At 36.1% G+C, this 24,656-nt stretch overlaps 1 protein-coding gene across 1 annotated transcript in view; it reads left to right on the top strand.

Moving 5' to 3' along the window:
- Positions 1-24,656, top strand: part of Pfrx (6-phosphofructo-2-kinase/fructose-2,6-biphosphatase) — a 40,686-nt gene that overhangs the window by 1,908 nt on the left and 14,122 nt on the right. The window lies entirely within an intron of this gene.

Consider the following 24,656-nt stretch of genomic DNA (forward strand, 5'->3'; position numbering starts at 1 on the left):
ATCGGCGAAAGAACTGTCGTAGGATTAGAAAAACAACACCGAGGACTGATCGAAAAATCGTTCAAAGTGCCTTAGAAAACCGTAGTGCATCAGCAAAAACATTAAAAATAAAATTGGAAGAAGAGGGTATAAATATATCGGTATCAACACTGAGGCGACGTCTTTACGAAGTAAATCTGAAATGTAGGCGCCCTGTAAAAGTACCAAAATTGACACCACGAATGAAAGCGGATCGATTAAAATGGGCCAGGCTACATCGAAATTACTCGGTAGATGATTGGAAAAAGGTATTTATTTAAATTGAATTTTCAACATATCATTTTAGTAAATAAACTTATATATTTGAATTAAACTTAAATTTTCATTATTTTTCAGGTCATCTTTAGTGATGACTGCCGGTTAGAAGCCGTGACAGAGAGCCGTGGATTCGTCAGGAGAACACCAATGGAACGTTACAATGAGGCCTGTGTGGTAAAAGTTATCAAACACCCCCCTGCAACAATGATATGGTCATGTATTATTAACAATTTACCTGGGCCGTTGTTTTTCGTGGAAGGAACAATGAACCAAAATTCCTATAAGCAGGTCCTCGAACGAATTTTATTGCCTTTCTACCATACACTCGACCCAACAGAAGGTCCATACACCTTCATGCAGGATGGGGCACCTTGCCACCGGGCTAAAGCAATAATAAAATTTTTGTCTAACAAAAATCTGCCTTTGCTTCCCTGGCCTGAAAATTCTCCGGACCTTAATCCTATAGAAAACGTATGGAGCATGTCAAAAAATAAGGTATACTCATTTCCAAATCCGACAGTAGACTGTCTAAAAAAAATATTCAAAAAATTTGGTCAGAAGACGAAGAAATAAAAAACATGATAAAACAGTGCATTTTAAGTATGCCAAAAAGAATTGAGGCAGTTATTTCTGCCAAAGGTGGAAATACTAAATACTAACTATATTTATATGAAAATATATGCATAATTTAAGCGTAATAAAGTGTTCATGTGTAAATAAAATTCAATGTTGTTTTATTCAAGGTTTTCTCTGAGTTATTCCTGTTTGAATAGAGAAATTGCGCGAAATTCTGCGTGGCCCTAATTCATTGAGTAGATACTGTAATATGCATTTCATTTCTTTTATTCCTCATTTAAATATACAATACGGTGATAATAATAAAATATTATTTATAAATAACTTAATATTGGGCATTATGCATATGTATTTTAAATCTAAAATCGTAAAAATAATAAATTAAAACATTTATGATACTAGCGAAATAATAAAAATAGGTACTTAGAAAACCTCCTTTGTTTTTAATCCCTTCATTATCGCTCAATCGCTAAACATAATTATAAATACAATGAGTACTTAGTAACGTATTCATAAACTTCACATAGTTGAGGACAGATATAAAGAAATTGGGGTTTTTAAATACATTAAAATGTAGTCGGTATTGGACGCGTAATCCGTGCGCTGCGCGCTGGATGTTCCATGCTGGGTCTTCCGACCACACTCGACGAAATGTTCAAAACTCTTCGCATATATTTTCATTACAATTTTTTTATATGCATTCATATATTAATCAAAATAATAGATAAAAATCAATCGGTTTTATTATTGTCTTTAATTTTATACGCATTGAATTCTATTGCCAAATTTACGAAATCTGTTTCAAGGATTAACCGAAGATATTATGAAATTACGGATACAACAGGATAACAAGTTTAACCTCTTATTTAAATATGTCGCATCTACCTACATATATTTCTGAACGTGTCTTCCGTACGAACGTTTCTACTTTACTTCTGGAATTTTTTTCAAACGACTTTGGCATTCTGCAACCGGTTGTCGATCAGAATTGTCAGTAAAATGATACCAAAAAGATGATTGATTATTTTTTTTGCCGAAATGAGTCAAGTTAAACTTATCTGCCATACGTTAGCGCGTGCTTTTAAATTCCGACTTAGAAGCTTATAATTACTTTCATGATATTATGTACACCGTCCGAATAGAATTACGTTTAAAATTAGTTATATTAATTATTTACTAACTAACCATCACGCCGCGTCCCCCACAGGGGTAGGCAGAAAGAATAGAACGTCACACCACTCTATCTTTGATCATTCGCCTCTTCCGCATTCTTGCATCTCCTCATACATACCAATCGATTATTCTGACTCCTGACCTGGCCCTCCCAATTATTTGAAATATTTTATCATGCCAAGTTTTCCTCAGTCTCCCTCTGCCCCTATTTCCAACTACGTTCGCCTCGTGGTTTTTTCCGTTCTTTCCTCACTCATTCGTTCCAAATGTCAATTTTATCTATAATGCCTAGCTCAGCATTGCATTATTTCCTTATTTTACCATTTGAACATCTATAAAACATCGTTTTGCCGCTCTTTCGTCTGAGAGATCGCATTTTTACAGCATTCACTCTACTTTCATCTTTCTTTTGTCAACTCCACGCTTCACTTCCATACACTGGGGTTGTTACTAGAACACCGTTGAGTGCGGCCAGTTAAGCTTTCGCTTTTAAAAAATATTATAATAGATATTTTTTTTAAATTGTCGATTATGTAAGAATATTTTCACGCATACATCACGATCAATATAATCTACCTATGGCTCATGAGCAGATCACGATGTGACAGTTTTATCTAAAATACTTTTAAACAGCGCTCTATAAAATTAATCCATCCTGTAAATCTAATTTTATTTCGTTATTTGGCCAATGTCAATAAAAATATCGATATCTTCTGGAAATCCTGTATTCAATCATAATGATATTAAATAATATAACTAATCTTTACATAACGTAAAATATTATTAATAATAAATATTTTGAATTTTAAATATGAATATGTGGAATCTTCTTCACGAGTCGTTGACGATCATTCGGGAAAAATCTTATCTGTCCTGGGCAGCACGAAACGGCTCCTCCACATCTCTCATCGCGGTCCACTCTGGAACGTTCCGAAGCCACGAAAGCTGCCTTCTTCCAACTCCTCTGCGAGCCTCGATCTTCCCTTTTATGACCAGCTGTAGGATGGCATACTTTTCCCCTCTCATTGTGCGACCAAAATACGAAGTTTTACGGAGCTTGATTGTTGTGAACAATTTTCTCTGTGCATTTGCTCTACGCGGTACTTCAACGTTACTAATAAAAAAAAGAGGCAAAAATGTGGAATACCTTCATCGAATACAGTGGAACCTCTCATAACGAGCACCTCTCATAACGAGTAATTCGCATAACGAGTAAAAATAAATCTGAAAAAGTAGCTCCCTTAATGAGTGATGTTTCGCTTAGCGAGTAACAGAGGAAGGGTAAGTACCTTTTTCACGACATTCACTTGTGAACCGGGACTTTCACGGCTTGGGAAGGAAGTTTACCAAAAGGTCGGCTGTCCAAACTTAAAACACAGTAAAGGAGATTTTTTTGTAGTACGTTTTTTTGCATTTTTAGACTAAGTAGAATCTATGTACTTAGTCCAAAAAAGCAAAAAAAAACGTACTACAAAAAATGTCCCTCACTGTGTTTTGAGTTTGTACAGCCCCTCACTTCTGCTTCGAAAAAACTTTGACCAGAGAGTGTTGTCAAATGTGATTTTGAAACAGTAACTGTGGAGTCTACAGTCAACGTGATTGTGTTATTAGCCAATATCATGGGATTCGAGGTGGATAACAAAGATATTAAAGAGCTTGTGAAAGCGTACAGCCAAGAGCTGACCACCGAAGAGCTTTGAAAGCATGGGAAAATGTTGCATCGTACATTAAGAAGCATCACCCTAATATGGAGGTGGTTATTCGTGCTACAGATTTATTCAATGATAATGCTGTGACACATTTTCGCCAAATTTTGAAGCGTCAGCAAAAACAAATACTTATGTATCTTAAAACAGTTTCCATGTTAAAAAAGATTAATTATTTGTCATAAATTAACATTTTTATTTACGTTTTTATCAAATATAAATTATATAATAAATTATATTCCAAGTTTTTAAGTTTCTTAACAATTGATAAGTAATTTTATTTGAAAAAACGTTAAAAAAAATAATAAAAAATTGAGTCTTTCGGCTTGGAAAGCATTTTGCATACATTTGTATGTGAAAAATGTTTCGCTTAACGAATAAGATGCTGGAACGAATTACACTCGTTATGAGAGGTTCCTCTGTATTTGATTGTTGAACACAATTTTGAAGATTTAGATATTGTCATTGTTTCGATACTTGTAGCCATGTTAGGCGTTATTACCATGTTCGTAACTGTGGAGGTCCTCACCAAAACGTTATATATTTCCATTATAAATGATTTTAAGTAATCAGGAATTCTACTTTGTAAAGTTGTTACGTTTTGGTGCAATTTAATGATTGTACGAGTATATTTGTACAATCATTAATTAAGATTTCGATAGAATACAGTAAACAGAACAGATTTGCATTTGAAGGATTTTTTGTGCGATGCTGGAAATGTAAATTTTTGGTGAGGACCTTCACAACTATTACCCGTCGTTACAATGTTTGTAGCCGCACCAGCCGTTGCCACAACATTGGACGGGAATACAGGCAGCTTGGAGCTGCTGCATTTGGTGGTTTTTGCTTTCGTTTAAATTATACATATTTTTGAGTGAGGTGTCCGTTTTTCGTTTTATTCAAATATCTTAAGTTTAAATATCTCCCTTACTTCTCTATGGATTTCAGTAAGATGTTAACGATAGTCTATTTTTTTTTAAACCCTTATCCGCACCCCAATGGTGCATAGGGCACTGTGTCATATTAACGCAGTGTTATCTTAATCGTTTACACATGAAGGAAAGGTGACCAGCCCTCCGCTTCAGGTACCAGTCCATGGTAATATTGAATAAATATTACAGTGAAAAAATCACTTTTATTTATTTTACCCCCCTTGGGAATCGAACCCGGGACCTCCAGAACGGTAGCCGAGCGTGCTGACCATTACACTACGGAGGCGGACTATTATTTATTAGCCAATAATAACACATCGTGAAATTGATCCATTAGGAGTTATTTTTTGACATTATTTTTTGAAATCTCAATATAGATGAAGAAGAATATGGAAGTCTGGGCTTACAGGGTTTACAGGGTTTACGACCGTCATAGGCTGGTTTAAGTGATAGCTTTACACACGTGAAACATTCACCAATTCTATCCATGATTGACAACCACACTACTCAAATTCTTGAAACTTCTAGATATAGAATAGTGTGCGAGTCTTCCCTAGAGACATCTATGTTGAGATGACCTATGACGGTCGTAAGCCCTGTAAATGCCCAGACTTCTGTATTGGTCTTCATATTTGGTGAGTTGTCAAAAAATAATTCGTTCCGCTTTGAAGTTAAAGGACGTTTGAAATCAAAGTAGTCACTTCGTTCTCGAAGTTTGGATCGCTCTAAATTCTAACGCAAATAAAAATATGTACATATTTGCAAATTTCAAATATTATCTGCCATGCCTGGGAGAATCACGCTGCTGTGAAACCGGCAATACTAATGATAAATATCATTTGCAGAAATAATGACATTTAACTGATCTAAATCGTCGTGTCTGTCATCCCGTGACCAGCCGGCTGGAGGCATTACAATGTACATAATATTGAAATTTGCACTAAAAGCGCGCACTTCCCGTAACCTTGCTGTTATCAGATGACATTCAGTAATGTACAGGTGATAATTATATTAATGTGTTCATTTTAAAAGCTCCGTATGTACGCCTTTAAAATTGTTTACTGTCGCCCGTTTAGCACTCCTTAGCGCGGAGCTAATTGGTATTCGTTTAGCAAACCTACGTTATTTGTACGAGAAAATATCGTGACAGACGTATTATTCCGTTTATTGTTGCATAGATCCGGCAACCCCCACAGACTCTGTCACAGTTAATTCTTGGATAACCACCATTTTGTACGGGTGCATGTGAAGATCTCTGTGCAGGATTCTTCTTACGCTTCTATCAGACAACCCCATGACAGCTGCCTATTGAAGTCCTGAACGCTTTGTAGATTGATATTTTCCGGCGTTGTCGCAGTCCGAGGTCGGCCAGTCGATTTTGTTTTCAGTGCTGGGCCCGTTGCTGTAAAGTTTGATACCCAAAGTTGAATGGTATCTTTATCCGGAATAGTTTCATGTCGGTCAAGTTCAGAATGCGAGAATGCAGAATGTTCGCTGAGTAGTAATCGCAGAACCACCATTGCGAATATGCTCCTCCGCAACAAACGGACGGCCCCGCCATTGTGCCTGCTGAAAAAGGCACATATACCGCTATCGATCAATACCTCTTGCACCGACTTCTGCTCCTGCCCCATCACAACTCACAAAGCATCCTCTCCAAATGCGGGACGTCTTTTTGCCGGACCCTGTATAATATCGCCACTTAAATTATAGCTACAAAATTCCTAGTTGTACTCGTATAACATTGCATATTTCTTACAAATCTATGTATCAGACAGAATGCGGAGGAAGCAAACGACACAATTGCCTGGCGGTCTAACATCTCTTCTTACATCGTCATGGAAAAAGGAACCTACATGATTTCGTTTACTACTAAATCGTTTGGCCAGTAGTATTTACAAACACGCATCTACAACTAGTCGTTTCATCCAGTGACAAAAAACGCACGCGATATACTCGTATGGTGCATTTCTTTAAAAATTACACAGAACTGTTCTGTACTTTCTTTCTAAAGTCGTGTTGTAGTCACGTTGCGAACTCATCAAATTTCAGTACATCGAATATCGGTACGTATTCTGCTCATCGGAACTCCATTCGGAAACATTTCCCGACATATCGGGACCGTAGACGCCTACCAGGAATTTATAGGAACTAGCGGATATTTATCCGTGAAAATTTTTGATGCTTTGATGGGCGCCTGAATAAAACTTCCGCAAAACCCCGCACTTTTCCTTTCTTTTTTTGATCTCTCCCATTCATTTTCCTAGGAAAGCGTTATATTTCCCTCACGTTAGATAACACGATGAAAAATTAATAGTGCAAACCTTATTTACTTTGATTATTTTATATTTGTTTACTTTGAGTGCAATAAGTATAATATTTGCTCATTTTGTAGGTCTCCCTCGTTCCCTCGGTCTCCTCTTAGTACTAAGGTTGCCATTCACTCATTGGCCTATAATGATTCATTTATTTGAACTTCGCTTTAAAAAAATAAATGCGTGTTGTCTAACAAAGATTTATACGATAGGCGTTTTTTAGGACAATGTTCAAATGTAAAAAAAAAAATATTACGAATAACGATGAATTTTATATTTCTCGGGGATCAATGTTTATCTAATCTTTTTATACCTACTTATTTATTTTTGAACTTTATATCGACCTAATTACTCCGTACAATGTTGTAATTCACTAGTACAAGAGTCGAGAGTATTTTAATGCGTTTAGGTATTTATCTGATGTATTTTCCTTTTCAAAATATTGTAGATTATGTTAATTATATTTTTTATCGATATATTACTCTACTATATACGAGTGAAGGATTTTAGGTAGGTTTGGAGAGACGTACAAAAATATAGATTTTTTACAAATAATAAAGATGCGATAGTACAATGATCGCGTTACTGCGATATTTGAATCATATTGAATAAGCAGTATCGTCATCTGCGTAATGAAATACACCGCCTCCCTTGATAGGCTATTCGACAGACCGATACCCTCTGATTTAATTTTAGAAAATTTGTACTCGATCGACTTCTCTTCTGAACTCGTTAAATAAAATTTTCAAAATTAAACTGTTAAAAAAGGTATTCGGTATCGGGATCTATTCGGTTGTTGCGACCAGCGCTGTTTTCTTACGCGCTCTCACCCACTCGTGTATGTGTGTCGCGTAGGTTGCCTGCATAGGTACTGCATACAACTGTCGACTCGACTCGAGCATCGGCTGTTGGAAGCCGAACAACCTTTTTTGCTGATTAATTTTATTAGTGGCGCACTAAAGAAAGAAACCTTTGTATGCCTTCATTACTCGGGTATATTATATCGTTGTCCCAGCATTCGTCGCATTCATTCCACCGAAGACCACCGGAGAGGTCACATGTCTCTTCACGCCCGATTTTTTTTAAATAATGTATATTGGATTTTTTTCGTTTTTTAGAATATATATAAAAAAAATATTTGTATATATTTTTTAAAATCCTTACCTTTCAATGACTCTTTTCTTTTCAAAACTATATAATTATTTCAAAGAAAAACTTATTTTTTCAATGCAAAAACGGTGTTTTAAGAAAAAAACAAATTACGTAAAATGTTACCTGGATTTAGAGAAAATTAAGTTGCGACTTAACGAATGCTGGGCCTTAACATGGGCCGAACATAGGCACATCAATTTAAGGTATTCACGAAGACCCTCCTCTCTCAGACACGGAGCACGCTCTTGCATTACATTTGGCAGCCCGTGCACGGGGCGGTAGGCAGTAGGCAGTAGGCAGTAGGTCGCGCGCCCCATCCGCCCACAGATGAAGGCTGCAGTATCGACCAGCATCCCCTGCTGAGCTTCCACTCACCCACGCAACGTTATAAATACATACCCACTACCTACCCGTGCCTCACAGCACTCAACAAGGGCTAAATCGCAAATCTCTCAACTCGAGAGTTGTAAATTCGAGGTATTCGAAGAAGATGTATTTATGTATTTATCAGTTTAATGTAATGATGTTATCAATATAAATAACACTGCGGAAAATCAGATTGGGACCCGTGATCTTACCTGAAAATAGTACTGAATTGAAATATGATATTTCATAAGAAAATATGTTTTTTATCATATGAAGAAAAAAAATCGTCATTTCAGTAAGAAACCTTTATATTTCATAGATGAGATAAAATGTCAAATATGCGAGACACGCCTCGATCAAAAATTAAATGTTTAAAAAAATGATATAATAAACAATAGTTACATTAACAATAATAAACATTACACTACATTAACAAAAAAGGTTACGTTAAAAAAAGCCAATTAAACAATTCCACATTTATGTTATAAAACTATTAAAAAAACATTCAGAGATTTAAAGAAAGGGTATGATATAAAATAATAGATTTAGCAGGAAGGAGAAGGAATAATACGTTGCTAAAAAAAATAAACCGTGTGATTTACATTTTAAATACATATAATATGTACATACATATGTGTTAAATGTACAATCGTTTTTTTTCTTGTTTGAACCTTCACAGTACTTCATAGTAATCATTAAAGCTTCATCTAAGATAAGATCTCTCAATTTGTGAAACTTCAAAAGCTCAACACCCGAAGCAACCGATAAGCCTTGGAAAAGTTTTTTTTTATCGAATCATTATGGTCTAAAAGCCACCTTTTTCTACCCCTGGCATAAGGGTAGATATGTAACTAAACAGCTAGATACATCGACAGCTCAATCTAGCGTTCGGTGTTGTTTCTTTATTGTCTAAACAAGACTCTAGAGCATGGGTGGCCGACATTTTTAGTAGCCGGGCCAGATTTTAGAATTGAGATTTCCTACCGGGCGCGGGCCGTAAAACAAAATTTATTTTATTAATCAAAGCAAACATGATAGATATGAGGTACTTTTTGCTTATTTGCATGTTTAGCCTCGTAATGCCGTTTAATGTTATACATTTTCAAGATAGAAACAGAATAATTTCAAATCAGATATATCGGTTTTGTTTTAAATTCCACCAAAAAATAGTTTATAGTTCATCTGTCTTAAAAACTTGTCAGTTCTTCTGTTACTCTTCTCTTCTTTAGTCCAACGTCTTTACTACTTGACGCCATTATGGATCTTGAAATTGCCAGGATAGTGAAATACTCCCATATATGGGGATATTATACGAACTATGCACGATGGAATGTTCTTTTGGCGGTTTTGTGTACACTAAAGGTTGCCGCGGGTTGGCCACCCTCGCTCCAGAGTCAATTTGACAGATTCCCTATCCCTAGATCAACAGAGCTGAATAGCTTCAGGCACCAGTGCCCGTGAAATGTTATCATAGTCCCACGAGACTTGATAGTTAATGTACTCTACCCACCCAGTCGACCCACCGACCCACCCTGTCGAGTGTGGCGTGTTCTATGAAGGCAAAGGAATCTACGTAAGTGTTCATTTCAAAGTCATCAAATAATTCTCAACTTTCTCAAGTATTAATATTACCCGGATTTTTCGCTCGGATTCTTGTTTTAACTGTGTACAGTTGAACTCCGCTTTTTATTATATTATTTATTACACGCAACATTTGCATACTTGTCACATCCCAAGCCCTGCCTATTAATCCCAGACAGTATTTTATCCCAAATTGTCAGGAGAAAGTACATCAAAAGTATTATTTGAGGATAATGAACTCCACACAATATACACCAAAATAAACTAATCTAAAAATATTACGAAAAAATATATACTTACTCGTATGCATATATTTAATCGAAAAAAGAATTGTACGAGTAGTATCGGAAAGCAACTAAAAACCTAAAAGATTTCCTGAACACCTTATGAGGCTTTCTTTATTGTCGAGTTATGAAATATAGTTTTTTCATCTATTTTGAATTCCAGGATAATTTTTATTCATACCTTTAAAACAGTTTATAGAAAATTGATTGGTTAATGAGACGTATGGAGACGTAGGCGAAGAATAGTTGACCGTATTTAGGAAGATAGGGAGTTTTGTACAGTCATGACATGACCAGTACACTTCACAAACGTTATACATACGATTATCTAAACACGCATTTTATTAATAACCCATCCAACCCCGCGCCCACTGTTGACGTACTCCCCAAGGCCGCCCCAACTAATCAATCATTTTACTTGTGTTGGAATATTTTTTATTCCCCTCGTCCGCTTACTTCAGTAATGTTTCCTTTTGCCCGCTTCTAGATAATGGCTGTGGCGTCATTCGCTTTTTAAATAAAAAAATATTATTTATTATTTTTCATACATTTTTATTGTACATATATTGAAGGACCTCGCCAAAGTAAATAGGATTTCAGTGTGGGTAACAATTTCACGGTCTTAGGAATAATCCGTCTGTTCATCATTATCATCGTTATTACTAAATGTTGTTTTTTTATGTGAGTTACATTTATTATTTACCTTGCTTATTACAAGATTTACAGATCAATTAGTGGATTTTTGTTTCTTCTACCTAAGAATATGTTTTCTTTTAATCTGTATTGAGAATAGGAATGATAAACTAGTGTGGGCCAATCGGGAACTTCTCGGCATTTGCTCATTGCTGGAAAAACTACTTAAAACTCCTCAAAAGAAGCCGGACTGTTGACTGTCCTCAACAGGCCTTCCGTTCAGTGGAACGGTTCGTTCCACTGAACTTCCGTTCAGTGGAATTCCGAACCCTCTAGTGAGAGGGTTCGGAATTTTGTGTCCTAGCTTGGTTTATGGTACCATTGTCCTTCACTATTTTTTATCATATATGTATGATACCACATCACTGTACGTTACTACATACTATTATGTATTCTTACATTATTTATATATAATATTTAACGCGCAATATTTTTACTAGTTTCGTCCCAAGCAGATCTTTGTTAAAAATTGGGATAGTGGATGCTGCGTCTCATTTTGTTATTGATTTAACATATGATTTTTCTAAATATTATACTTTTGCAGAGTTCCAGCAAAGCATCCACGTATAGTTTTAAAAGCCCCTCTGATTCATTTGCGTGTAGCTTCTGGCTGAATTACCCGATGATAAATTGAGAGGCATCTCGGAGTTTAGGAGAGTCATCGAGAGCACTACTTATCGCACTGTTCCGCGAAAGAACACGCGTCCAATATGAATAATAATGACCCATTATTGTGTATTATTGCGCGGCCGCAACAGTTGCGTATCGCCAATAACCAGTTTGGACCAGAGATTTGGTTTTTTGCTATCATCAAACCTCCTCTCCACATTCCTACAGCCTGTTACACGAACACGTGATGTTTTTACTCCTTCCGCTCATCACTCATCCGCACATTATTTATTAGCTGTCCGTGCTAAAAATGGACGCTATTCCTTGAACCCTGTCCGACGATAGCGATATCGCTTTAGTACAAGGCAATAAATTAAATATATATGTAATATAATTTTCGTAAAATAATTTGTGTCGTTTTTTTTTACTGATATGCAACCGTTTTAGCGCCATACATTTTTCCATTAAATTTTCCAAAATACTAAAATAACCTCTTTTTTAGAAAATTAATACACAGCTCTTCGCTATCACCCTCATTGTCACCAATAAAAGCACTGAATTGTTCTATTTCGCTGGCATTTTTTCCATAAAGCTTTTAGAAATAGTTAATATGTCATTCGGGATCGTGGTACATATTGAAAAATAATCTAAATTACACGGGGAATAGGAATCCAGTGTGACAAATAAACCTCAATGACAATAAACAACTTTGCCTCATTCAACTGCAAAACTATCGAATAATTATTAATTCGAAACAAATAAAGGATATCTTTTTAAGTCAGGAGTATTTCAGTTAGAAACAATAAAATCTTAATCGGATCTCAAAAACATAGCAGCAACTGACAACGTGAACATGACATTAAAACATTAGTAAAACACAGCAGCAATAGACAACGTGAACATGACATTAAAACATTAGTAAAACACAGCAGTAATAGACAACGTGAACATGACATTAAAACATTAGTAAAACACAGCAGCAATAGACAACGTGAACATGACATTAAAACATTAGTAAAACACAGCAACAATAGACAACGTGAACATGACATTAAAACATTAGTAAAACACAGCAGCAATAGACAACGTGAACATGACATTAAAGCATTAGTAAACCAATATTTGAGAATTAGATATAGATAATATTCAACTAAGAAGGTTTCTACAACTGTACTTTACAATAAAATATTTATTGGAAAGTAAAAATAATAATAACCATTTTGAATAAATTATATAGCACCATTTTCGTAAAATACTACACACACGTGAGTTACAATATAAAGCATAGTAAAATTTCACATGACAGGAAAAAACGTGATTATGTACAAGAGATCGATGAATTTTGTAATCTTTATGTATAGAATAATTCGTAAAAAAATAAAACAAAACAAAAAAACATCCCACGTCTATAATTATAACGTAGTCCGAATACGTGTGTTGTTCCATTGTCCGTATCTTCGGAACTTGCCATGAAAATTACACTTCCCGACGCCTTGCGCCAAACATGCATTCCACAAGTTGCAACAATAGTGCCGTATTTTCTCCGATATTCGAGCCCCACATGATGTCTTATCTTTTGGGCTAGTTTGTATCTTAAGATTCGATCCACATCACGGATCTGTCGGGAGATATAGAATATCATATGCTAGCCATATAACATGTTATGGACCAATGAATAACATAACAATATTACCTGAACAGCAGCGTCAATATGTGACACTCTTTCTGAATTCGAGGGTTCGATGAAAGACAGCTAACTTATCCTAACCTAGAAACAACGTCGTATCAGTGTAATGATTGGTTTTTTAATAACTTACATTTCCATCCATGATGTTCGCACCCTACATTGTATATATGTACATCTCGGAGAGCATGTAATATTATGCCGACTACGATCATATACGAACTCCTGTCAGTGTTCTCGACCATGTTTCTGCATTATGAATGGTACCCGATTAATCATTGGGACCCTAACGCACGTTATAATGTGATAATATTACGCGGTATCAAGTATGCGGTTAACTCGCGGAGGTGGTGTAATATCGAGCCAGTAAATATTTTTACGTCATTAAAAATTCCTAGACTATTTTCAACTCGTGTTGTTCTGCAGTCGAAAAAATAATGTACTCTTCTTACTCGCTATCAACAGTACGTGACTACTCTGTATCCCTCATCATGTTATCTAAAAATAAAATTTTATACGTTTTTGTTGTTGATAACCGTGATCAATTAGATCCAATCGTTATTCGTCATTACAGTACAGCTCGCGGCGTGATTCGTTTTATGAACTTGCGCAACCATTATTTGGGTGTGAATGGTTTTTAAAATGACTTTATCACATATAATATTTCTTTATCAATCATACCTGATATTCGTATGAAACGTTACGCTCAGAATAAAGCACAGAACTCATCCGAATATTGAATTTATCAACTCTTGAAAACCATTATATCTTAATGACAGTTTCTTGTAGGAATGCTTGACCGAATGTTTTTCAACACGGATGATTTGTTTACACTTTTTCAATGCAATCCCTAAATTTACTACTTGTTTTGAAACATTAACGCAGTCTACGAGGCCGTTTAGCAAAAGTGACTTGACGTATTGATATCTGTAGTGGCGTAAATACTCATATAATGGATGGATGCACATTTCGTGCATTTGGTATGATACCAGCACACGATTTTATAATAATAATAATAAATTTGGATAACTTATATAGCGCCATTTTCGTAAATAATACCTCAAGGGCGCTTTATGGTAAATCTCGAGTACTGAGTATCTCGTATCGCGTTGATATTTTGATCTACAATAGTTTCCTTCGATCCTTGTCGGTTGTCCGTCTAGTTTTTCCCTTCCGAGGATAAAGCAGCCTTGTTAATAACAACCTGCCTTATCTAGCGAGTCTTCTATTTATTATAATCTTTAAGCGTGTCACACGGGGACTTTCATTTTACGTATAGATTCTCCCACGGTTCACGTTTTTATTCTAGACTAGAGCACATATACTTACTAGAGCCGAGGAATTTCTCGCAGAGTACCTACATAATAGATTTTCATCCCCACCGCCTCCCCCGCCTCGCCCGCCGCTCCAGCCTCCCTCGCGCTATAAATAGCGCAGCAAGTTCACGGTCGCCTCGCTATCCCCGTCACGTCGTTTGTTATACGCTCCGTGGACTGCCGGCCAGTGTTTACATCGTTAATCGTTCGCCTTGGAAACTAATCCTGGCATAAAATGCTGAATATTGCAATTCGAATACTTTCGCCTATTTTATCACTTGTTTACAACTCTATTTCTACCACGACTGAACCTCGAATGAATCAACTCGATAACAGAGGTCGCGCGAGCTTCTAGACGTAGTTTATTGGGCCGGCAATCTTGAAAATTGAATTACTGGTAAGCGACCAGTTGCAGAAGTATTTTGGTTCGTGTTCCGCTGCGGCGCCTCGATCTGGTCTGGCTTATTTTCTTCTCCGGTTTGATCAAACGGAACAGTCTGATGGGCAGCGGCTATGATTGTCCGTCCGTACTATTATTAAATGTAGGAAGTCCGTGGCGGTGGTCCAAGAATGCCGGCACCACGTGATGGCGGGTGGCGCATGGCGCGGTACTCCGCTGGCTCCACTCCTCCATTGCGACCGTTTGTTTGGGGACATTTTGTCATTAATGCCGATGGACCACAATCGTTACAACGGATTTGCTTCTGCCCCTACCAAGCGGTTTTGCAAAACTTGTATTAATTGAAATTAGCAGTGACGGGGACATTGAAGCTTTTAAATGTATATTCACAGTAAAATCGGGATACAATTTTGTTCCACATTTTCTAATAATTTTCACAACTTAATTCATAAAATAAAATTGCTTCGCAAGACAGGACTCTCGGGAAGCCTAGATACTTCTGTATCAAATCCGGGAATCCGTTGGAGGAGCTTCAATGCCCTCATACCGGCACACGGAAAGTGGTATCACCTATGTCTATGTAGAGTATTCTGTACTTCCTATCTTTATTAGTTTCTATTTTATGAATTTCAACATCGACGTTTCGCTTATCTCGATCTTATATCGCAACACTCCGCTTGTTTATTTTATTATTTTGAATTGAAATTATATTTGGTTTTATGTAATACGTCAAGTAATATTCTTGAAAGATCAATAAGTTCCCTACGTCAGAGATAACAGCCAACACAGAAGCATTACTGATAATAAATTGAGCAAGTAACGAGAACATAAAATATAATATGTACGTCATACCTATACATACATTTTAAGTGATTTTAATTTGCACACCGGAATTTGCAATTGCAGAGTTCTATGTAGAAAAAAATTATTTTGGCAAAAAATATAAAAAATTTAAGGAATAAGAAATGTAGGTAAAATGAGTAACTAGATGAACATAGTATGTTATAGTACATATTCATTGCAATGAATTCATTATACAGAATTATACTGTATAACAATCCAATAATCGTCGAGGACAACACCTTATTTCGTATTTCTGGCGTAAGGACATCACCCAAGGGGTGTATTAGTTCCGTGCCTAGGTAGAATAGTCAGTTATTCAGCTCACACGCAGGGGATTGTAATTTTTTTTTCATTACAAATTAAATTAATATACGTGTAAAAACGTCACATGTCAATCGATACTATTCTTATGCAACACAATAAGGGAGATATCTAAGGAAAGTAATCCATCTGTACATTTCAAATGGCAGAAATGCGAACAAATCGCTTCGTTATTAAATTTGACATCATTACGCATCTCACTGCAAGACTTACATACTGGTTGACTTGCAATATACGGTCCATGTACGAAATGATTATAGCGGAGTTTGCGGTATTTCGTACTGGGAGCGGGACTGAATTGACGGAACTGACGGGGATTGAATTGTTTTATACTACCAGTTTTAAGGTCGAAAATATGCATACGCGTAATGATGAAGTATGTAGCCAACTCAATAAAGTACGGTTTTTCGGTAAGGAAATTTAGAAAATGAAAATGATGAGTGAAATTATTGATATTTAGAATATGTGTGACTATGAAAGAATCGTGTGAAACCTTTTTACTTAAACTCGTATATGTAGAGTATGTTAGGTCATAACATTAATTTGATGCAAGTTGTGCTGTATGCAGTTATTTCCTGCCCAAATTATCCCGAAGGGGGTGTGTGCGGCGCGACCTTGACCACCCCGTCGTGACGCTGCGACGGCTGCTTCCTGCTCGCGGCACGTGCCAGCGATGACTGCACCAGATGCACTCTTCACGTAACATCGCGTCATGAAGTACGACAATTCCAACTATTCTGTGTCTTCAGTCGCGGTCTCATCAACCATACAACTTTAGAATACGTCGATAAACGTTACAAACAATAGAATACGTAAAAAATGATATTCGAGCAATTTGGCAACCAATTGACCACCGCGTTTATTTTTTAATCAATAGCTTTATGCAGCTTTGCAGTATTATTTTTTTATTCTAATTATCCTAGAATAATTTGTTATTAGATGAAATTCCAAAATCGCAAATATTAATGGTTTTATATATACAAATCGAGAGATTTCTGCTGAAAAGAGTGAATTAAAAAAGCTTAAAGGCTTATTTATAACCATTTCATTTCGCATCGGTAGAAAGTTTAAACAATATTTCTCCTTCCCGTTTTGTATTTATTTTCAGCCAGTTAAATACAAATGCATAATTTAATTTTTACTATTTGTCGTTAGAGTACCCAACATTTTGTATAATAAACAGCATTTCCTGGAAGGTCCTTTTTATCGAATAAATAACTTTTTTGAAAAAGAATTATATCCCTTTATCTTCCCACATTCGTTGTAAATAGTGAAATTGCATTGGTATTACGTAATAACTAGAGCACGAAAACTTCGTACAAACGAGTGTCACACAGAGAGCGATTCCAGAATTTCATGTGCCGTTTATTGTTACATGTTACCGTTCTCTGAGGAGTATGATTATCGCAGATTGAGGATCGCTCGATGAAATACGATGATATAATGAGTTGTGTATGGGAAATGGTTTCAATCAATTCTCTAACAATGGCATTCCGGCACTTCGCCAAAATCACATATTGTTCAGCGTAAGTTAATCGCGGGGGATAAGGTACCGATGAGAGTAACGAACTCTGAAACCCAATTCTCCGTAACTATGGCTCAATCCAGGTACCGTATAATAATAATAATAAAATTGGATAACTTATATAGCGCCATTTTCGTAAAAAAATACCTCAAGGGCGCTTCACTGTGAATGAATTGGGGAAAATATTATGGTGGAAATGATTTAGCAAACAAATGTGTTTTTAGTCTTTTTCTAAAGATCATCTCACTCTCACTATTTCTAACCATTGGTGGAAGAGCATTCCACGCCGTCGGTCCTGCAACAGCAAAGGCACGCTCGCCAAATTTAGTGCGTTGGTTGCGAGCTGGTAAGATAACTTTGCCCATTGCAGATGTTGTAGCCGATCGAAGCGTGAGACGTCTATCAACCAATTCATCTGGAATACACAGCTCCTTAAGATACTCTGGAGCCATATTGTGTATTGATTTATACATGAGTAGGCAGAGTTTATACTCAACCCTTTGGGGAAAGCGTAACCAGTGGAGTTTGTGAAGTAGTGGGGTGATGTGACTGAATTTAGAAATTCCAAAAATTAGTCTCGCTGCTGCGTTTAACACTGAAGTAAACGGCTCTCCGCCAAAGAAAGACTACTCGATATGTTCAATGTATTTAATTATTTCTGCGCCCTGTGGTGATTTTTCTTTAACTCTGCCACATTGTGATGTAGCAAAACACGGGTGAGACAATTTGTCCATTTCGTCCTTTGCTCTGTACCATATAGTATATTGTTTGACTTTGGTTAGATTTCACTCTTTCTAAGTAGTTTTATTTCAGAAGTTTTTATGTACATTTTCATTTTTGGGTTTTATTTGTTTTGTATATATTTTTTTGGGTTTCAGCTCTAACTTCTCTCACATTAACTTCTCTCGGGTTTCTGTCTTCGAACCCAAACACAATTTCATCCAGTTTTACTTTATTGCGTCTTCTAATGGCTTCATATTATTGTTTATTAATTCCAACTGCGCTAATATTAATAATATAATCGGAATTTGTTTTATAAATATGTTTGTATTACACGATCGCCACGCTTCATTATTTATCATCAGCATATTTAAAATCAAACTCTTAGCGCTCCAATGTACCTATCAACTTTTCAACCACAGTAATTAGTATTCAAGTTCAATGCTCATGCTTCATAGTTGAATTCTTATGTAAATATTAATCATCTGCCAACATCCGTGTGTGATTTTTTCACTGATGCGGACAATGGGGCACGCCAGGCGATCTTTGGATGATTTAACTATGAGTTCTAACATATTTGTTCGACAATAATTCTGTAAACCTAGTACAATAACTTACTGCAGACTCTTTTGACATATTGTGTCGTATTATTTTCGTTATATAGTATATACAAATAATTTTTCACACTTTATTGTATATATAAACATAATTTTGGATTCAATTCTGATCATATTTTCCAAATACGTTTCATACTCCGTTCATTTGGAAGATTTGAGTTAATTTACCACTGAATTAACAGTAAGCAACCACGTTACAATTCTATCGCATATTGCAGTACATAATTATATCGTTTATTTTGCATACTCATAAGTATCCAGTTTTTTCATTGGACATTTGCGGATTCATCATCGATACTCGGAACATGTGGATATATCGAGTACGTGATTTGCACCGCGGCACTCGGCTGCCATTCCTTAAATTATTTCATCAGATTACATCAATTCTTGAAAATGCGTACTAGAATTGCGCAACGTTCCACGCGTCCTGTACCTTGGGCCGGGACCTGAGGGTATTATACAAGTACATTCATTACATTGTATACACGGGACGGGGAAATTCAACTCGGTAAGTAATTAGTTTTTTTCTCTATAAATTATAGAAATCTCTCCGCTTCGAATGTCCCAGTTCTAAATAAAAATATGTGCTGATAAATTCATCGCTGTTGCTATGTTAAAGGAACACGCGGTTTCATAAGTTATTATCAGTTTTCATGCACTGTTTTCAAATTTGAATTTAAATTGCAAAAAAATACATGTCAATATATTGATTACAAAATTTAATTTTCCATACTTCACAGTATGGACACTCAAGAATGTGTTTTCTGCATGTGAAATTTATTTAGGCTATTGAGATTTGAAAATTCGTCACTATTTGTTTACGTGTGTTGTTGATAACATCAGAAAACCCCCCATCTTTTGCGTGATTCGCGGTTACGCTGATGCTTATCAGATTCTCGTACATTTTCACACACTATTATGTCCACCCGAATGATACACGCGCTAATTGTACTCCGCTGTCGGAACTAATTTCTGTTTTATTTTCATGTACTGTGTCTTATCGAACTATCATTCGACATATTTCGTACATTTTTGCTTTTGAAAATATGTCCCCCGTTTTTTCATACATTCAAAAAATTGTAATACGATGTAAATCGACATATGTATTTCCAATGAGTCATTATTGATTCATTCGTCACTCATATTACATCATCATTTTTTCAGCTAACATTCGGTTTTGTATAACTTCTAGGCTAAGGTCACGGTTTCATTACGGTTCAGTCCAAAGTATTCATTCAACAAAGAAGTTCACGTTTTTTGTCGTTATACCGTTTCGGTTGTGAATTTTGTTTCGAAACTAACCTGCTTTACCTCTGTTAAGAAATAATATAAATAAAGTATTCAGAGACGTACACTTCTTATTATGATATAATTATCCATCATTGTATTTTAGAGCTTGTTTTTTGCTAAAGCATAAAAACATATGGCAAATGAAAAAAATCACCGTATAAATAAAAACTGTAATAACAGTATTGTTTTATTTTACTGCAGTTAAACGTTGGATTTAATACCTGAGGGACCCCCAAGTATTAAATCCAACGTTTAACTGCACCGAGGGTATTATATCTAATATCAAGATATATAATATGTCGAAAGAGACGAAACATTATACGAAGGGAGTATTGAAGTCTGGGCATTCGCAGGAATTAGCTGACTCGAGTAAAAAAAATATACACCGTGCAACATTCACCCTTCTGCCAAATTTTGAACATCCATATTCCCTAAATTCTTGGAAGTTATAAAATATGTTGTAATATTTATGGTAAGTAAAAGTACACGAATACAATATGAAAACTTGTCAATAATGGCGATAAAATATAGAACCAAAATTTGAACGTCATACATGTTCGCTGCCCAAAATATGATATATTTTTTGAAGGTGGCTCCTTTACCTTCTCGCGTACAAGATAAAATACAAGATTTTTGGGCGTTACTCCTTCTGCCCTTTCATATGTACTAGCAAAAACCTACTAGTGTGTGCGTGATGCGTAATGCATTCACCAGACGTGAGCTTACGCACGATGTGAACTTGCGCCTCCTGTCCCTAGCAAAATGTACGTGACCATTACCACGAGACTTCTAGAAAGCCGTATCCACACCCAGATGGTGTATATGGGTAAAAAAATGCAAAAGAAATAGAAGGTAAGGATAGGCGAATAGCAGTGATGTCTAAGGCACTCGGGGTTATATACCCGTACTTTCACTAGCTTGTGTACCTTCCCTAGAGCCGCTTGAGTATACTTCTGATTTGTTAAGCATCCTGGTTAATTTTTCGTCATTTAAAGTATCTTCAAATAGCACAAGTTTGTTTTAGAATAATAATATTATTTATTTCTGCTTTGTTTAGTTCCAAAATAGTACTATGTTTTATTAGTGTAAAATGGTCCATAAATTTTGTTTCATAGAAAAATATAATGTTTACATTAGGTACTTGAAGTTTCCTTGGAGTAGTATTTTGCGGAAATAACTCCAATTTTGGATAACTCAATTATCAAAAAATGAAGCAGCTAAGTTATTGGTGACTACAGATTGCAGGCTATCAAACTATAAAAGGATAATAAGAAGATGGCTTTTTAAAAACCATATTTGTAATGTAATTCACATAAATTTTTTAAATCATCTAAAAAATTACTCTGCATTTGCAACTTCGAACCCAATGGTTTTTAAGAAAAATATCAATGCCATTAAAATATCCATATGATTATGAGTTAATTGCATATAACGGATAAGTGCACAGGCACCGATACTTAGTTCGTTTCAATGTTACGATCGTGTAATGACCGATAAACGTTGCTCGAACCACTTGTTGATCTGATTATTCAGTACGCGTGTTACACTATTTCTTGGAAAACATTTACAATGAACGTCGGTCTAGCGAGTACATATTTTCCGCCTTCAGTAAACTTATTGGACGATGTTTATTTTATTTTGCATACTCGGACACGTTTCCGCATCGGTCGTCAGTCGGATCCGACCTTTTTCAATGGAAACAATCCTTGATCCATAAATACAAAGTTAGCACTAGTCAGTATCACTAGCTATCACCTGGTTAGGAGAATGCGCCGAGTTCCAATAATCTCGGATTGATTTTATATTACTACAATATGGTACATTTCAAATCATATAATTTAACTCCTGACCTTAAACTATTTCTGGCAATAACGTTCATACTATTCGAAATGAAAAACCACTTGTAATAGCGTTGCCGTATTACAGAATTTCACCACACATACGAGTATTTATACCAATTTTCAATCACTAAAACTAACGTTATCTACACTACGTAGTCAAAACAATAACTAAAAAATTTAATAGTTATTCCATATGGAATCGAAACCCAGGCATCAGGTGACTGATGGCCCAGAAGAGTTCTCGAGTAGAAGTCAATAACTTGTCGCATTAACTCTAACCGATCCACAATCCTCTGGCTGAACGATCAAGTAATATCACCAGTAAGACATAATTGTTTGCACAAAAGTATGTTTTTTAAATTGGAATAAAAAGATTACTGATAGAGACTCTCGAGGGCTTAAAAATGACTCAAAACTGATCGATCAATTTGTATACTGACGTAATTTTTCTATATTTTTATGTTTACCAAACTGGAAATCCAAGTAAGGAATTTTTACAAAATTTGCGACTTTTGACTGTTTGTGAATAACGATCGCCGCTCGCACGTGATAAGCCATGTATGACGAGGTATGACATTATTTGTCACAACACCAAGTTGGTATCTTCTCCGAGTCCATTGAATCGGTCGCATTATGAGTCATTATTACTTATTACCCGCTACTGGATATCCACTACCCACGCCCACGCTCCGTACACGCCATGCAAGTCGTGCCCTAATCGCAAACCGCCGGAGGAAACTAATGGGTACATAGACATTATTCCGCTAATCTCCTTAGAGTCTAGTTAGAGTCCAATCACTATGTGTGCTCTGACGTGACAATTTTATGTATCCGATTAGCCGAATTAGCCGATTAAAATTAATCCACATTGGACATTTTAGTGAACAATACGGTTCGATTGCGTCGCTAGCTAGAAATAAAAGCAAGAAATAACCCTATCGTAAATACCCATAAAAATAATGATATGTTAGTATTTTTTTAAAGTAATAAGTCGCAAAGCTTCTATTTTAATGGTTTTGCGAAAAAATTGGCAAGAAACTAGCCGTAAGTGCTTTTTAACCTTTAATCCATCCATCACCTTAGTTCATACAATGGCTATCAACTCTCCGCACACCCTTCTCAGCTTACAGTGTAACGACCAAAATTTGTGCTGATCGATTCAGTACGTATTTATTTCAAAATTCTTACATATGTAAGGTACGTACAATAAACATAATAATGTCGAGAAATTCCTTCTATATTCGGTTTGTACTTTAAACATTTCATAGGTAAAATGTGAACCTTAGTTACCTGTTTTTAATTTTTTTGACGTTATTACATTGATTATCATTGAAATTGATATTGTGGTCGGAGGTTCAATTTAACTGGCCATAAATACACAGATGGAATAGAAAGTAGTAAATATTTAAGTTTTTTCTGATAGTTTCATGGTTTTTCAGATGATCCAAGCAGTTAAACCATAATACCAGAACGTACCACGTAATCTCATTTTCGTGTAAATATTTACTCATTTTTCCTGATAAAATCTCCGTGGACGATCTGTTTTTCCTCTATCGTTTTCCTATTTGATGGCACCGGATGGTACCCAATCCCACAAAACACATGTTTTGAAAATAGCATTCCCTTTTACATTCGTCTTTTAATATTGCATGTATGCTTTTAGTCTAGAGTTATTTCTTTCTCAGCAATTAATACGAGTACATATACCGCACCAAAGTAAATATTTTATTTAGTCATCTGCGAAAAACATTTCTTCTACGCCATTATCGAGTCTGCTTGTTCCGCTACGTACTGTGGTTGTGTGGTTGTGCGGTATCGGCGGCCGGCCCGCTCTGGGCGCCACGCGCCAGGTCCGTGCTCCGCGCGTGAACGTGTACGCTGTGTGAACAGATGGCACTTTGTGTAATCAGTAATCACTGCGGAAAGCCAACACCAAACGACCAGCGACAAAGCACGTGGCCGACAAACGCCGATGGTAGACTACTACTTTGTTTACATTCCCCCCTTGCTATAGTGGATCGGTCATTCTTCGGGCAGCAATGTTCAATCTATTTCTTGCTGACTGCAACAATTTCTCCACTTGCAGTCTTATTAGATATTGTATATGTTCTTTCGCCTTTAACTTCCAAACCAAAATGAGTCTTAAATCAATTTGAAGTTATTGGTTTTTGTAAATACAGGCTTTTTCTATGGGAGCATTTCTGACATGCCGGACGGTAAAATTCCGTGTAGTGCACAAACGCCCTATTGCATATAACAGTCGGAGCATCTATCAGTCTGATTTCATAGACTGTATAACTTTATTCACTATATAGTCTATGAAATCAAACGCCGAAACCAGATACATGGTCGTACGCATAAGGGGATAACACAATAAAAGATCTCGGACTACCATATCCTCTCGCTGCCTGCTGA

Source organism: Brachycentrus maculatus, unplaced genomic scaffold, assembly GCF_059751285.1.
Source record: "Brachycentrus maculatus isolate JH-2025_06_01 unplaced genomic scaffold, ASM5975128v1 h1tg000340l, whole genome shotgun sequence".
In the NCBI taxonomy this organism is placed as follows: domain Eukaryota; kingdom Metazoa; phylum Arthropoda; class Insecta; order Trichoptera; family Brachycentridae; genus Brachycentrus; species Brachycentrus maculatus.